We start from the raw sequence: 15,168 nt of genomic DNA on the forward strand, positions 1-15,168 counted from the left end.
CTCATTTCAGAAAGATCTGAATGATTAGATTCCGACTCGCTTTCTTCTTCTTCTGTCAGATCTACATGTGGTATAATGTCTTTCATGATGGGTTTCAACAGTAGCTTGATCTTGTCCTTTATCACTGTGTGATCTGTGTTAGGATCTGTTTTGTTTAAACTATCGAATATAAATCGAAACAAAGGTGCTTTTGAAAAATACTTTGTAAATTCAATGATAACAATCAGTGTTTTGACTAATTCATGTTCCCACAGTCGCGCTAGTTTTCTCTCTATCCACTCTTGTGTCTTTCCTTGCTGTTGATATTTCTTACGTCTGAGTTTCATGTCTTCTAGATGGTTTTCACGAACACGACCCCACACACGTTGTAAGCTGACATTCTGCCATTCTATAGTCAGATCATGATCTCGTTTATCAAACATGTGTTTTCCGTCTCCTTTCTGCGAGTTAAAAATGTCATGACTGTTGGTGTCTTCATCATGGTATTTGGTGCGTTTTCGGGGTTGTACCAATTCGTTCTCAGGACACCACGTTTTAATATGGCGTTGTAAGTCAGTCATATTACCAAACAAAATGCCACAATCGGTACAAGCAGTAGCCATAATAAATGAACCTGTTTCGTCACTGGATTCGCCCAAGTCTTCGTCAGTATATTCCTCTTGTCCCAAATTGCTACCGGTTTCAGAAAATGATTTAACAGTGTCTACGGCTCGGGTATCTGAAGGAATCTGACTGTCGGGCGGCGAAGAAACGTCTTTTAAAGTATTACTGTAATGCTTAATTCCGTGGTCTGTGGGTTGAGTGGACTGCAGTTGTTGGATCCGTGCTGGAATGTCTAAAATATTGGGTTTAAGTCTGTTATTCTCGTGAGTTGATGGTCGCAAATTGATCGTGAGATTGCCGTAAGGTTTCTGAACAGCAGTCTCATAAACTGACATAAAACGATCACTATTACTGGGGTAAATTCTTCTCGCAAACAAGTTCACTTGCTGTCTGTCAATGGGTGAATTGAACAAAGTCACGTAGTGAGAGTTGAGAGCAATATCACGTGACTCCTTGCCTCTTGGAAACAAGTTTTGTAACAGAAGAAAATTAGTTACATTCTTGTGATGTGAAGTTCTTGTAAATAACTGAGAGATGCGTTTGTCATCCTTGGCCTCGGTCATATGATCATCCAGAATTAAAACATTGTTGTTGCGTGCATTAAAGAAATTGTCGTCCTGTAAGTTGTAGGGGATACCTTTCTCAAACTGCACTTGGGGCATTCTTTCACGAATAGTGTTGTAAAGCGGCTGCCACTCTGTGTAACACCATATGATGTTGTTAGGTGTCGGCTTGATGAGTCCTTTTTGCAGTATTTGATACATAAACATAGTTTTCCCACATCCACTTGGGCCCACAAAAACAGCATTAGACGGAATAGTAAATTTGAAAGGCTCTCCATATTGTTCAGCTGGTAATCCTGAAGTTGCTAACTGTGTCGCTGACAAAGACCTTTGAGGAGGAGGAGGAGGAGGAGGAGGAGGAGTATATGGAGGTAATTGAGGAGGAGGTGGAGGAGGGGTGTCTGGCCGGTGCATCTGTCTCCGGTGCCTTTGCATATTATCATGTCTGGAAAAACTGTTCCCACACTCAGGGCATGATGTTGATCCCATGATGAATTTTGTTCAACTGAAGCCTGAACATATTTAATCCACTTCCATCAACGCCTTGGATTGTGCGAGTGATGCGTGAATCAACAGAGCCCGTCTCGGTTTGATACATGCATCATTGAAAAGTTTCAAGTAACTCAAAATTTCATTAATTAAGTCTGTCATAATTCACAACGCAAGGAGATCTCCTTACTATGAAATAGTACGGGCCACCCCAGCAGTCTGGAATGTCGACACCACGTGCGACACGTTTGAGTGACTCAATAAGGTCAAGGTCAAGGTCAAAGGGTTTTACGTGCACGTTCAGAGCAAGCTGTTGTAGCGCACGCCTGTCGTGGGCACAGGTGCCGGCCTTGGCCGGCCTCTCTGTCCAAGACAGGAAAGGTGGGGGGGGGGAGGAGAAGGGACCGTCTGCACTGGCAGGTGCAAGGAAGCACCAGCAGTCCGATTGAATCGGTAGCAGGCGGATGGGTTTTGGGTGCTATGGAATTTTTGGAGCGATGTGCCAAAGAGAAAAAGGTGCGCAGTTTTGTTGAGTAATTTGGCGCAATTTTGAACGGTCGGTCGAAAGGTAAAAATTTGAGCTAGTATAGTTTTTGGAATTCGAGTGTAACTCGTTAGTGGTTCGAGAGTAGCTCGTTATTTATAGACCTTCATGATGCTGGTTGTCTCCCTAGGCTGTTCATGGGGTCCTTAGAAGGACCTGACCTATTCAGGTCGTGGCATGACAGCCCAGAGGAGACTCGTGCAATTGTGTAGACACTGGTAGGCAAGGCAGTTTGTTCCGGGGTGGTTGAAGCGCAGGTGTTGTTTTGGTTTTCAATTGCTCCTCAGTGACACCAAGTACATTCCAGCAGCGAGTATTTTGGTTATTGGGGTGGGGGCGGCCGATATTCTTTTGTTCGGCCTTCCCCGGGTGTTTGCAATTGTGTACTCGGAACCGGTTTCTTTTGTCCGGTTCCTTATTTGAGCACGTGCTGGGCCATTTAGTGTTGGGCGGATGCATTGTTATCATTAGTCAATGCATCCTGTGTGCTGTTTGCGGTGAGCATGCTGTCTGTGTGTAATCCTAGTTTGGTGTTTAGGTTGTACCTATTGTCTTGCGTCCCTATTCTAGTGTATCCAACGGTCATCATGACCACCCTTCCCCCCCCCCCCCTGCCTCTGTGTAGGTTGATTAACAGTGGCTGGGGGGGTGTTAGTCTATTCTATTTTATCTAATTTGAAGGGCACGCCCTTGTAGTGTGTGTATTGGTTAAAAAAGCCTAGTGCCTAGCATATTATTTAACATACAATGAAAGAGAAAAAGAAGAGAGAAGTTAGTTGGTTAGTAATGAATAGTCACATACATCACAGTCGTCCTTTTTGGCGTGCTAGGTAATAGTGGTTTGTTTTGATTTGGTTTCCCTCCCCCGCAATTTCAACAAGTGATTATCGCTATATATTGGTAACTGTATATTACTTCGTTTGTGGGCTAGCGCCTTTAACTATATTGATCTTACTTGGCCGGTCTTCTATATTCTGTTCTCTGGTTGTCTTTCGGTGCCCTAGGTGACTTACCGCGTCTGCTAGTGTTATTCATTACTAAGTGCATGGTGCAAAATACATAAATGTGCGTTATATATATAGTTGGGTTTTGTGGCTGGCTGGTTTGGACCCATGGGCGGCTGAAAAGAGAGAAGTTGATAATTAGTGGTCCTACCCTGATTGGTACATAGGCTTGAGATGGCTGGTTAATTCTTGTTCAGCTGTGTTACTGCGGTCACATACGGACTGGTATGCATGAGTTTGCCAAGTTGTTTTTGAAGAATAATTAGTAACCTGTTATATTGATATTATTATATTCGGAAGTTCGCTACCTCCCCACCTTTGGCCACTTATAGTAGAGTGCATCGTTTCCGAGTTCTAAGTGGTAGCAGCTCGTACATAAGGGCTTACAAGCGGGTGGTTTTGAACATTCTCTATGTATAGTTTAGTTAATAGTTTAATATAATGTTTTTGGTTTTTTTTTTTTTTTTTTTTTTTTTTTTTTTTTTTTTTTTTTTTTTTTACAACTCTTGTGTAGGGGTGTACAGGTGGGTAGTTTTGAAGTTTATTTTATTTATTTATAACTCTGGTTTGGTGGACTGGACGAATCGATAAACTGCTTTGAAAGTTTTATGCTTTAGGCATTTATCCGGGTTTAGTAAAAAGTTAGGCGTTATATGTTTATTATGGTTACCATCGGTGATTGATTTTAACATTAGTTGTCTCTGGGTGGTATGTAGCGTGCAATCCAGGAGATAGTGTTTCATATCTTCCCGGGTGCCACAATCACATTCTGGGTTTAATTTAGTAAAGGAGCAGCTGTTTAGTTTTGACGATTGTCCTAGGCGTAGTTTAGTGATTAGCTTATCCACATACGTGTTTTTGTGTTTAGGTCTTATAGAGTTAACTAGAGGCTTGATGTTATAGTGCCATGTGTTTTTAGTTAGATCCCAGCTAGCTTGCCATTGGTTTAGGTAGTGGTTTTTTTGCTTTTGACATGAGCTCTGTTATTCCTAAGGGTAGGTTGGTAATTGTGCTGGTAATTGCAAGTGCTGTTTTTGCTCCATAGTCGGCTACTTCGTTACCAATTATTCCTACGTGGGCTGGGACCCATTCGAAGACTACTGTTAATTTAAGTTGGTTTAGCTCGTTAAGTACTTTGTGGATGGCTGCTAAGATGTCAGGCCTAGTAGATTTATTAGTTTGTAGCGACTGGATTGAGCTAAGGCTATCAGAGAAAATGACGCTTTTAGGGTATTGTTTACTTTTAATCCAGATTAGTGCTTCGTAGATGGCTGTCAGTTCTGCTGTGTAGACTGATAAGTTGTCTGACAGCCTGGCGTATTTAACTATTTTAGAGTGTTTAGATATCTTTTCTTCTGCCACTGCAAAGCCAACCCTGCCATTGTCCGGGTTTTTTGATCCATCTGTGTAGACGTGGACGTGTTCTGGGTAATTTTCATTGGCTGCTGCTTCAAACAGGACTTTTTTGAATGGCGGAAACGGTGTTTCGTCTGTGGCTTTTTTAATAAGGTATGGAGTGTGGCATTCCATAGGTTGATTAATGTTATATAGAGCTACTGGTGTGTTATCAATTCCGACTTCTATTTCAAGTTTACTGGCCCTAGTGGCAAATGAGTCGTTAAGTTTTTTATTTTTATTAAATTCTAGCCCTGGTTTAGCAATTATAGGGGTAAGTTCTTGAACTGGGTGGTCTAATTTAAGCGAGTGGATTTTTAGGTGGTATTTTAGATGTTGTAGGTTACGGCGAAATTTAAGTGGCATGATGTTAAATTCTACCTCGAGACTTTGGCCGCTGGTATTACGTGGGACTTTGGCTATTGTTCGTAAGGCTTGATTTTGTATGATATCTAATTTTTGTAGCAGTTTGGGGTCGGCGCAGCTGTAGGCTTGGGCTCCGTAGTCTATCCTGGAGAGGATACATGCTTTGTAAACCAAAAGCATTGCTTCCGTTTGCGCTCCCCAACTGGTGCCTGAGATTGCCCGTAGTAAGTTTAGCGTGTTTTTTTTTAGACTGTTTGATTACGTTATTTATATGGTCGCTAAAGGTTAGTTTTGAGTCGAATGTTACTCCTAGGAATTTAAAGGTTTTGACCCTTGGGATTGGTTTGTTATTAGAGGTTATTTGGTGATTATCGGATGAGTTGACCTTATGGAATAGCATGCAGACTGTTTTAGTTTCTGATAGTTTTATGCCCCAGTCCTGGGCCCATTTATTGAGTTTATTCATGTCGTTCTGCATGAGGCTAAATAATTGTTTAGTTACTCTGCCTGTGCGCCAAATGGCGCAGTCGTCGGCGAAGAGGGCTGTGTTTAGGGGGGTGGTTGATTTAATTTTACTCTTGGCGTTGAGCGCTTTGGTTATATCATTAATAAAGATGTTGAACAAGGTTGGTGATAGGACTGAACCTTGTGGGATACCGTTTATTATTTCAGTTTTTTGGGAATAGTGTCCGTTTACTCTAACAGATATTGATCGGTTGTGAATGAAGTTATTTATGAAGTTAAACATATTGCCCTTAATGCCCTTATTTCTTAGTTTGCTGAGGAGTCCCTGTCGCCATACCATATCGAATGCTTTTTCAATATCTATAAAAATTGCTAGTACTTTATTGGATTTGCGGAAGGCGTCATTTATGCTATTTTGTAGTCGAACTATTTGGTCAATTGTTGAGTGTTTAGTTCTGAATCCGCTTTGTACGTTAGTGATTAGCTTATTCTCTAGGAGGTAGTTATTTAGTCGCTTATTGATGATGGTTTCTAAGGTTTTGCATAAGTGCGAAGTGAGTGTTATTGGCCTATAACTACCCGGGAGTGAGTGATCTTTGCCCGCCTTTGGGAGGCTAAAGCACTCCGCGTGCTTCCACGCTGCGGGCATGCGACCCTCCTCCCAGATCCTGTTATAGAGCGACAACACTACTTCAAGGGTTACATCTGGCATATGTTTTAGCAGCGTGTAGCTGATTTGGTCTGGCCCTGTGGCGGTGCTTTTTTTAGATTTAATGGCTGCTTTTAGTTCAACTAGTGTTAGTGGTTGATTAAATTCTAGTTTGTCGGTATTAGGCTGATTATCACTTTTAGTATTATTTGTTGGGAGGTTGTTATCTTTCTTAAGTTTATTAAAGAATATTTCGGGGAAGTTTTCGTTGCTGCTGTTTTTGCTAAATGTTTGACTGAGGAGGTCTGCCTTTTGTTTATTTGTGGTGGCTATTTTATTTTTTTGGAGGACTGTAGTGAACGTGCGTTGTCCTTGGATGGCATGAACCTTTTTCCACATTTCCCTGATAGAGGTTCTGGTGTTGATTTCCCCGCAGAATGTCTGCCAGCTGGCCTGTTTAGCTTCCGTGATTAGTTTACCTATTTCTTGTTTTGCTATTTTATATTTAGTATGGTATTCTGGTTTACCCGTTTTCTTAAAGAGTTTTCTCATCCTATTTCTGAAGCTACATTTTGCTTGAATTACATCTGTCCACCAAGTTACAGGTGAATTTTTAGTGGGTTGTTTAGTTTTAGGTATAATTTTTTCAGCTATTTGGATTATTTCATTGGTGATTTTAGTGGTTGCCTCATCAATATCTATGTTAGGTACTAGTTTAAGTTTGCTGCAGTCGCTTGTAAAGCCTGCCCAGTTGGCTTTACTAAATTTGAATTTAGGTAGGAATTTTTGTTGTTCGGTATACGCTATGTTACTTTTATAGGTAGTTAGTATGGGTAGGTGGTCGCTATTAAGAGCATCTAGTACCTCCCATTGGGCGTTTGCTCCTATGGTGTTAGAAGTTATGGTTAGGTCGATGGCAGAGGAGGCAGCTAGATGGTCGTGAAAGTAGGTGGGGCTGCCATCGTTGAGACATACTAGATTGTTTATATTAATGAAGTTTTCGAGTATGTCGCCCTGCGTGTCGGATTGCTGGCCTCCCCATAGTGGGCTATGGCTGTTGAAATCTCCTACTAGTATTAGGTTATTTTTTGGTGTAATAAGTTTGTTATAGTCGTTTATGGTTAGTTTTTTGAGGGCCGCTCCTGGTGGGCTATAGACATTGATGACATCTATAGGCATTTTTTTATTTAGTACTGTAAGTCCTAGGACTTCCAGATTGGTATTTAAGGTATCGGTTTTAATTTCGCTGTGTGGGATTGTATTTTTAATGAGCGTGGCTAGGCCACCTCTAGTGCTATTCTCTCGGTGTTTATAGTATGTTGTATAGCCCGGTATTTTAAATTGTTTAGTTGTTTTTTTGTTATTATTATTATTTTTTTTTTGGGGGGGGGGTCCAGTCCCTAACCAGGTTTCTTGGATACATATTATGTCTGGCTTGTTGTTATTGGTGCTAATTAGTTGGATGAGTTCGGCACCATGTCCCATTGAGTGGAGGCCTTTAGCGTTCCACTGGAGAACACTAAGGCCTTTATTGTTTGGTTTATCATTAATTTTTACGGTGTGTGGAGACTTGTCTCCCATTGTCTGTCCTGGAGTTGGGTTTAGTTTTTTAGGCAGAGTTTGGTTTTTAGTTGGTTGATCGGTTTAAGTTATTTTTTAGCTCCGCTACCTCTTGCGCTAGTTTTTCTAAAATTTTGGTTAGTTCACTAATTTGAGAGTTTTCTTTGTTTTTGACCATTTCGGCGTAAGAGATGGTTGTCGAAATTGGTTTGGATTTAAAGGTTGTTTGGTTTATCTGGTTTATTTGGTTGGATTGGGTTTTTTTTTAGTTATTGAGCTGCCGCATCGCTCTTTGGAAATGGTGGCAGCGGTTATCATGGGCCATGTGCCGGCTGAGGCAATTAGGACACTGGATGGGTCGTGTACATGGGGAGTTTAGGGAGCTTCTGGGGTGTCTTTGGCCGCATCTGTGGCATGTTGGCATCTCTCGGTGGTGTCGGCATTTGTTGGCTCCGTGTCCCCATTGTTGGCAGTGATGGCATTTAGATGGTTTTATTTCGTATTCTTGTAATTTATACCTGCGACCTGTGATAGAGATTGAGTTATCTGTGTTAACATCTGCCGTGATTAGTAGGTATCCGTTGGTCCAAATGGTGATGTTATCTATATTAAGTTGGGGGTTTCCAGCCTGGAGTGCCGTTTTAGTCGTATCCTGGGGGGGGGAGTGGGTGGAGTTTAATTAACCATTTGTTAATGGGTTTAGTTGGTTGGCTGTTTGGAGGGATGGCTCGGGTCGTGGGTGGTGGGATATCGGGTGACGATCGGGTAGGGGTAGGTGCATTGGGGGTTGGGGTGGGGTTTAGGTTACGGCTTGGGGTGGGGGTTAGGGATGGCAGGGTATCAGTACTGGTGGTATTTAGGGTTAGGCTAACGGTAGGGGTGGGTGTTGGTGGAGGGGAGGTGGTGGTTGGTTTAGTGTGGGGGGTGGGGACTGTGGTAGGGATGGGTGCTGGGGTGAAGGAGGGTGGGGTGGCTGTTGAGAAGGAGATTGAGAGTAGGGGGGGATAGGTTTGGAGGTAGTGGTAATCTCTTTGGTATGGGCTTTACTGGTTATCCTTTTTCCGTTTTTGGTGGTCTTATCACTATGTTGGGTGGGTATTATTTTTTTGTTTTTTAGGAAGTTTATACTTTTGGCCGGGGTTCGTTTTGCGTTCCTGTCGTTTGTGGCCTTGGTTGGTGGGTATCGTTGATGTGCTCTGGTGGTTTGGGTGGTTCTCATTTGGGGTCGGCTACCTGCAGTGGTTTTGTTTGTTGTTATACAGTCTTTTTTTGTTTTTGCGTTTGCGAGAGTGGCGGACGCGGTTGCTTCGATGGGGTCCGCTCTCGTTGTTGGGTTGATCGTTTGAGAACTAGAGAAATCTATTTTTTTTGGACAAGTTTTGGGGGGGTTTCCTACCGTTAGGTGTTTTTGGATTATTGTATGCAGTTTTTTACTTTCGGTGCTACTTTGGCTGGTCTCCAGGGTGGGTGTTGTCACTTTACGTTGGGTTATTTCCTTGCCTACTGTTTTTAGTTCTATATTATCTTTGTTCCCGGTTTGTGGATCCATTTTTAGTCTGATTAGTGGCCCCAGTGCTTCTAACGTTGTCTCTTCTCCTTTGATGTAGGTCGTCCCGTTTGTCAGTTGGGTGTGGTAGAAAGCTTGGAGGGGATTGGTTGTATTTTTGTTTAGTGAGTGTTGCCAGTACACGTATTGGTATGGACTTGGGTTAGCTCCGTTTATGAGGACTTGCCTTATTCCTGTGATGTTATCAGTTTGTTTTGTTATTCTAGCTTTTTTATGGCTTCTGCCAGGGGTGGCCAGGGCATCGAATTTGTTACAAGTGGTTACATCTGGGTGGATATCATGGCTGTCCATCTCTTCTTCTTGGTCGTCCTGGTCGCTGTCTGAGCATAGGTTGGCCTCTTGGCTAAGATTGAGGGATCCTAACCGTTTTACTGCGCTCCTAGGAGTCGCGGGGGTGGGGCGACAGGTGGATTTTTGGGCCAGATTGCGCGCCAGCTCGTTTGATTTATGGTTTGGGTTAAGGCTAACAAATTCAGTGTCTGGGTTTATTTCCTTGTCGATTATGTTTTTTCTGGTTTTCTTGGAGGTGGCGGGTTTATTGGGCTTACTGGGTTTGGGGGGTGGGGTAGGAGATTTCGGGGAGGTGGTTGGCTTACTGGGTTTAGGAGGTGGTTTAGGCGATGTTGGGGGGGGGGGGGGATGGTTCCTTGTCGTCCTGTGTTGACACGTGGATTTCTTCTTCTGTTATCTCGGTCGTGGCTCCACTGCTCTGTTTTGGGTCTACCATTATCGATTGTGGTTTGTTGTGGGAGTGGGAACTATTTTCTCGTGCCCCTATCCACAGAGGTTCAGGCACGCCCACTACGGATTTAGCCTCTGACTTCGCCAGTGACTAACTCCGGAGCAGGAGGGGGGGGGGGGGGGGGGGGGGGTAAGTTTGAAGTGGGCGGAATTTGGAAGAAAGCCATTTAGTACGGTCAGCGCGAGCGCGGACCAAATAGCAGACACTTCATAAAGCTTGAAGTACACCGAGTGGGAGCCGTGCTCTGATTGGCTGAATTTCGATTCCTCGGTGAAGCCTGTTTTTTACCTAAGTCTATGAAGAGTAACTGCATACCAAAACATGTCTGGACTCTAAAATTTAACCCAAAGTAGGTAAGACTGCTCAGCCAAAAGGTTTTAAGGTGATTTTGAGCAATTGAACGGGCGCCAAAGTAAAATGCGTTAGACTGCTTATAAAAAAAATAAACATAAGAATTTTGAACTGCTTCCAAAACGTTTAAAGTCTAACTAGCCCCAAAAAAAGTTGGTACTCACGGAGGTGAAGGAGGTTGGCAAAGGGGAGCACGTCACGGTGTTCCGATGAAGTTAACAGCGTCGAAATGCGGGATGACCGACCGATATGGGGATGCTGCTAGCGCCTTGGCTGTTGAGCGGTACTTTTTCCCCGGCTGTGATCTTGATCATTCGATGTATGTCGGGTTGTCCATTTCTGGGAGTAGCAGTCCTTGGTTGTAAATTCCTTTTCGGCGTACTGTAAAACAGAGACCTCGGCCATCCCGCATTGTGACGTGGTGGAAACAGTAGTCTCCCTCTGTCGGGCTCGTTGGTAACGGTTGAAATGCCTCGTGCTTAGGTTGCGTGAAGAGGAAGTTGACGTCCTCGATGTTGGTTTTGGAGAGCTGAGCGTGGCGTGCTGTTAGTTTGCCGGCCTTCAGTGACCAAGGCTCGTCCCCCATCCATGTCCGGCTTCGGTGGTTGACTCGGAGGGCCTGGCTTGTCTGGTTGGCCACTCGGGGGAGTGGTTGCCTTCCGCTTCACCATGGCAATCTTTCGGGCCGGCGCCTCAACGGGTGCTGCCTGTATAATCGGCGGCACAACCGGAGGCGCTGAAGTCCTGGCCTGTGGAGTGGGTCTAGTCAGACCTTTGGTTGAAGTCGGGACGTCCGGGGCTGGTGCCTCTTCCGATCCTGTCTTCTTCCGGGGTACGGCGGTTGGCGGCGCAACAGAAGGAGTCGCTGCCGGCGGTTTAGCCGCCGGTTTTGGCTCCCCCTGTGCCTTCCCTGTCGCACGTCTCCTCCTCCTCCATCTTCCAGTCTTCGGTGGTACCGGGTCCCCGTACACCAAGGTCACGGAAGCCCGTGACCCGGTATACGTGACCCGGTACTCCAGTAACGCTCCATAGCTGGCTATCAATCCCCCCAGGTGGGGGGGTAACTCGAGAGAGCAGGCGCACACGTCTTGTCTCATCGTAAGCCGTAGTAGAAGTGACGACTGAAAAAATGACTGAAAATAGACTGAAAATAGTGGTTTGTTGTTGATTTGGTTTTTAACTTTGCCTGAATCCTTTCTGTGCGGACCTGAACGGAGCCCGCAATATCGTTAGTTGGAATGTTTGGACTAGTTGTTGTAGTTTATCAGCGTTTTGTTAATTTTTCTTTCTAAGTTGTTAAGTACCTAAGTTTAACAAGCGAGATGAACTAACAATATTATACTACAGAAAAGGGGAGATGAATGTGTTAATTCATAATCAATAATTCCTAAAAAAATAATTTACACAATTTACACAATGTTACTGAAAAAAAATATATATACTACAAGGATACAATAGAAAGGAAAAAAAGAGTGTGGAACGTGTTAATACATAATTAACCAATTCCTGAAAAAAAAAATATAAGTACACAAAGGTTGGTGAGTCCTAACGGACTCTGAGAATAGGCTTGAGTTTTGTCTAAGAAAATATACTTACCTTAATCTTTAGTCCCAGTAACGTATATCTCTTAGGTTTTTAACCATCCTATTTTCTATGTGTTTGTTTCGCTCTCGGTGATTATCGATGACTCAATAGCTTCAGACTTGCTTTTATACCACTGCGAACCCTCCGATAACACTCGCTCCGATTCACCACGGGGGTACGCCACAATGATCCAAGAGTACTGTTTGCTCATCTCAAATGCATTTACACAAATGAAGATTATTATCTGCAACAGGCAGCTTTATACTAGCTGCTGGGTGTAAATACATCCGCCCAGTACCTCGCCTATCTATATAATCCTATCTGCTCTGGTTTAAAAACTCTTTTTTTTTTGTAAACTATTATGAACACACACACACACACACACACACACACACACACACACACACATATATATATATATATATATATATATATATATATATATTAAAGGGTAGGCTATGAAATGGCGACAGTAGGTTTCTGTGGTCCTTCACCAAATGTGTTAAATAAAACATTTTATCCATTGTAATGTACTTTCTGTACGGTATTGTATATAAATTTGATTTAATGGTACTTGGTGTGTTTTTTGTCTCACATACAATACAGCATGTAAAAACATATTTTACATGATTAAAAAATCGCAGTAGACAGCTTGTTTCCATTTATAAAAAAGAAATCACACACACACACGGACCCTAGATTATCGCCATTGCATTGTACGTTCTGACATGGCCAGACAAATCAAGCAGTACACGCACACTGTGTTCACATCAAATGTTTGCTTTATAGCCACCAAAGTAAACGTTCACGTATCATATACCCCATTCACTGATGTTCGTGGATCGCTCACCGACTTTTCAACAAACTGTTTATTGAAACAAATATTGCTTTAACAACTTTATCACATGGTCGTAGTATATCTTGACTGTTCATTTCTTAAACGACACAAAACAATTAAAAAAGACACACGTTCTTACAGCTAAACAATATTTACTTACGTTCTGCTAACGTAATGATGCGCTCTAAAGTAAATTGCACATGTAACATTATCAGTTATTTAGAAGTTTACGACTCTTATTTTTGTCAGTTTTAACAGGAAACTTGACGTCGGTCTAACGTTTTAACTGAAATTTAATTTAATTAGATGATATTCGAGAGAAAAAAAAATGGAATGGTATTATCGTCATATTAAAATGAAACCCGACAGCTTAATATTTACATTTCAAGTACACAACTATAAATAAAACCTGCTTTTCCACGTATTTATAAATAAATCATTAAAAACCATCCACGATTCAAAGTAAACAGTTTCACCACGTATTTCGTAGTATTTATAAATAAAACTCGAAACTAGTTCATCGTAAAAATAGGTATCTGACACCCATTATACCGGCGAACAATAGGTGCATATCTATTGTAATAATGTCAACAATCAGAGACGTCACCATTATACTAAGAAAGAACAATAGGGGATGTCTCCATTGTACTAAGAGAGAACAATAGGGGACGTCTCCATTGTAATGGAGTGGGGACCCATTGTATCGGAGGTGCATATCCATTGTACTGGAGGCGTACCCATTGTATTCCCATTGTTGTCCCCGCTACGTACAAATTATACTACTCTTGAGGTACTGGGTGAAAAAAGTCCGAAAGCGAATTTTCGTATCCCCTTATGTTCAATGGCCATAATATTAAACCTATAACCTCCTTCGGTTGGACGTCACCGATAGGGGACTAATATTGAATGTGGATTATATTAACTGAATAGCACTTAAAGTATTATCAATCCAAAGTTCTTTTAAGAGACAATTAATGTTCGGGGGGGCTATCTGGCAGTGGCTCCTCTTCTTCCCCCGACTGGAGCTCTTTTTTATAAATTCTTTTTCATCATTAATAAATATAACTATTCAGGAAATATATTTATTTTAAAAGGGGGAAAAACTTATATTTAATAATAATAATAAGATAAATAATGTATGGTTACCGGAAACGGAGCGGACAACGGTTGGGAGTGTGGCGGGGTGTGTAGGGAGCCTGGCAATAGGGGGCGTTAGGCGTAGGCGGTTTTGGCTGTAGAATAGTTAGGAGCGACTAGCCTTCTCCTCCCACCCCTCCCCATCATCCACACTGAAGTCTTCAATGGGACCGTGTTTAACCCTATCCCCCATTAAATTTAAAGATTCAATAATTATAAGATTTTGTTTTATTTTAGAAGGGAAAATTTTATATTAATAAAATAAATAATGAGGGGTTACCGGAAACGGAGCAGACAACGGTTGAGAGAGTGGTGGATTGTGTGGGGGAGACTGGCAATAAAGGGCATCTTGCCTCCCCCTCTCTCCATCCCATCATCTACACCAAAGTCTTCTATGGGACCGTCTTTACCCCCATATAAATAATTTTAAAATCTTTTTGTGGTTCAAGGTCAAACTCTCTCCGCTTAATTCTTCTGGGGCTAAAAATATAAATTTAAATATTAAGATTAAATTTTCCTTTTTTTTTACCGCCCGTCGCAAATTGGCGTTTATTTGTAATATTAGGAATTAGTTGCCATATTCATAAATTTTGGACACGCCTTCTGAATGAAGCCATTCCATTTTAGTATAAAGTCAAAATTGTCCCTATTAAATAAATACCTTCTGTCCGATGCTCAGCCACTGCCCTCGTCAGAGACTGGACGTGGGATGGACGTGCCTGAACCTCTTTTGGATATAGGCACGTTAATAAAGTAACAGTAACAGCAATGTATTCAGTATTTAAATATAGTCGTGGAGAGTGCATATTATATGTATAATAATAACAAGGGGAGTGCGTATTGTACGTATAATGATAACTGGGGGAGTGCAAAGTATACGTATAATAATGTCTGGGAAGTGCATATTCTTGGGGAGTGCAAATTAAATGCTACACCGGCTGTCACAATGAAATTATACTATCATTTTCGGTTTATACTTTTAGTATAAACCATTTTTGGATACGATCTTTTCAATGGTTATGATTATTTTATTGTAAAATAAAAAAAATAAAAATGTAGGTTTTTCACGTTTTCTCAAAATGCTACTGGATAGGAGAAAAATAATCCTCCATTATGAATCCATGTGGGACTATTCCACCATCGGATACATAATATAATGTCAGGGACTCGACAAGCCTCGTCCCAAACAACAAATTATGTACCCTCGGGTGGAATAGCTCTGTCACACATGGACATATACGAAGGATTCTTTTAGTCCCAAACGCATTTCTTTTGATGTCCAGGACAGAACAGTTGTTCAGAAGAGGTGAA

Source organism: Gigantopelta aegis, chromosome 3 (genome assembly GCF_016097555.1).
Source record: "Gigantopelta aegis isolate Gae_Host chromosome 3, Gae_host_genome, whole genome shotgun sequence".
NCBI classification, from domain to species: Eukaryota; Metazoa; Mollusca; class Gastropoda; order Neomphalida; family Peltospiridae; genus Gigantopelta; species Gigantopelta aegis.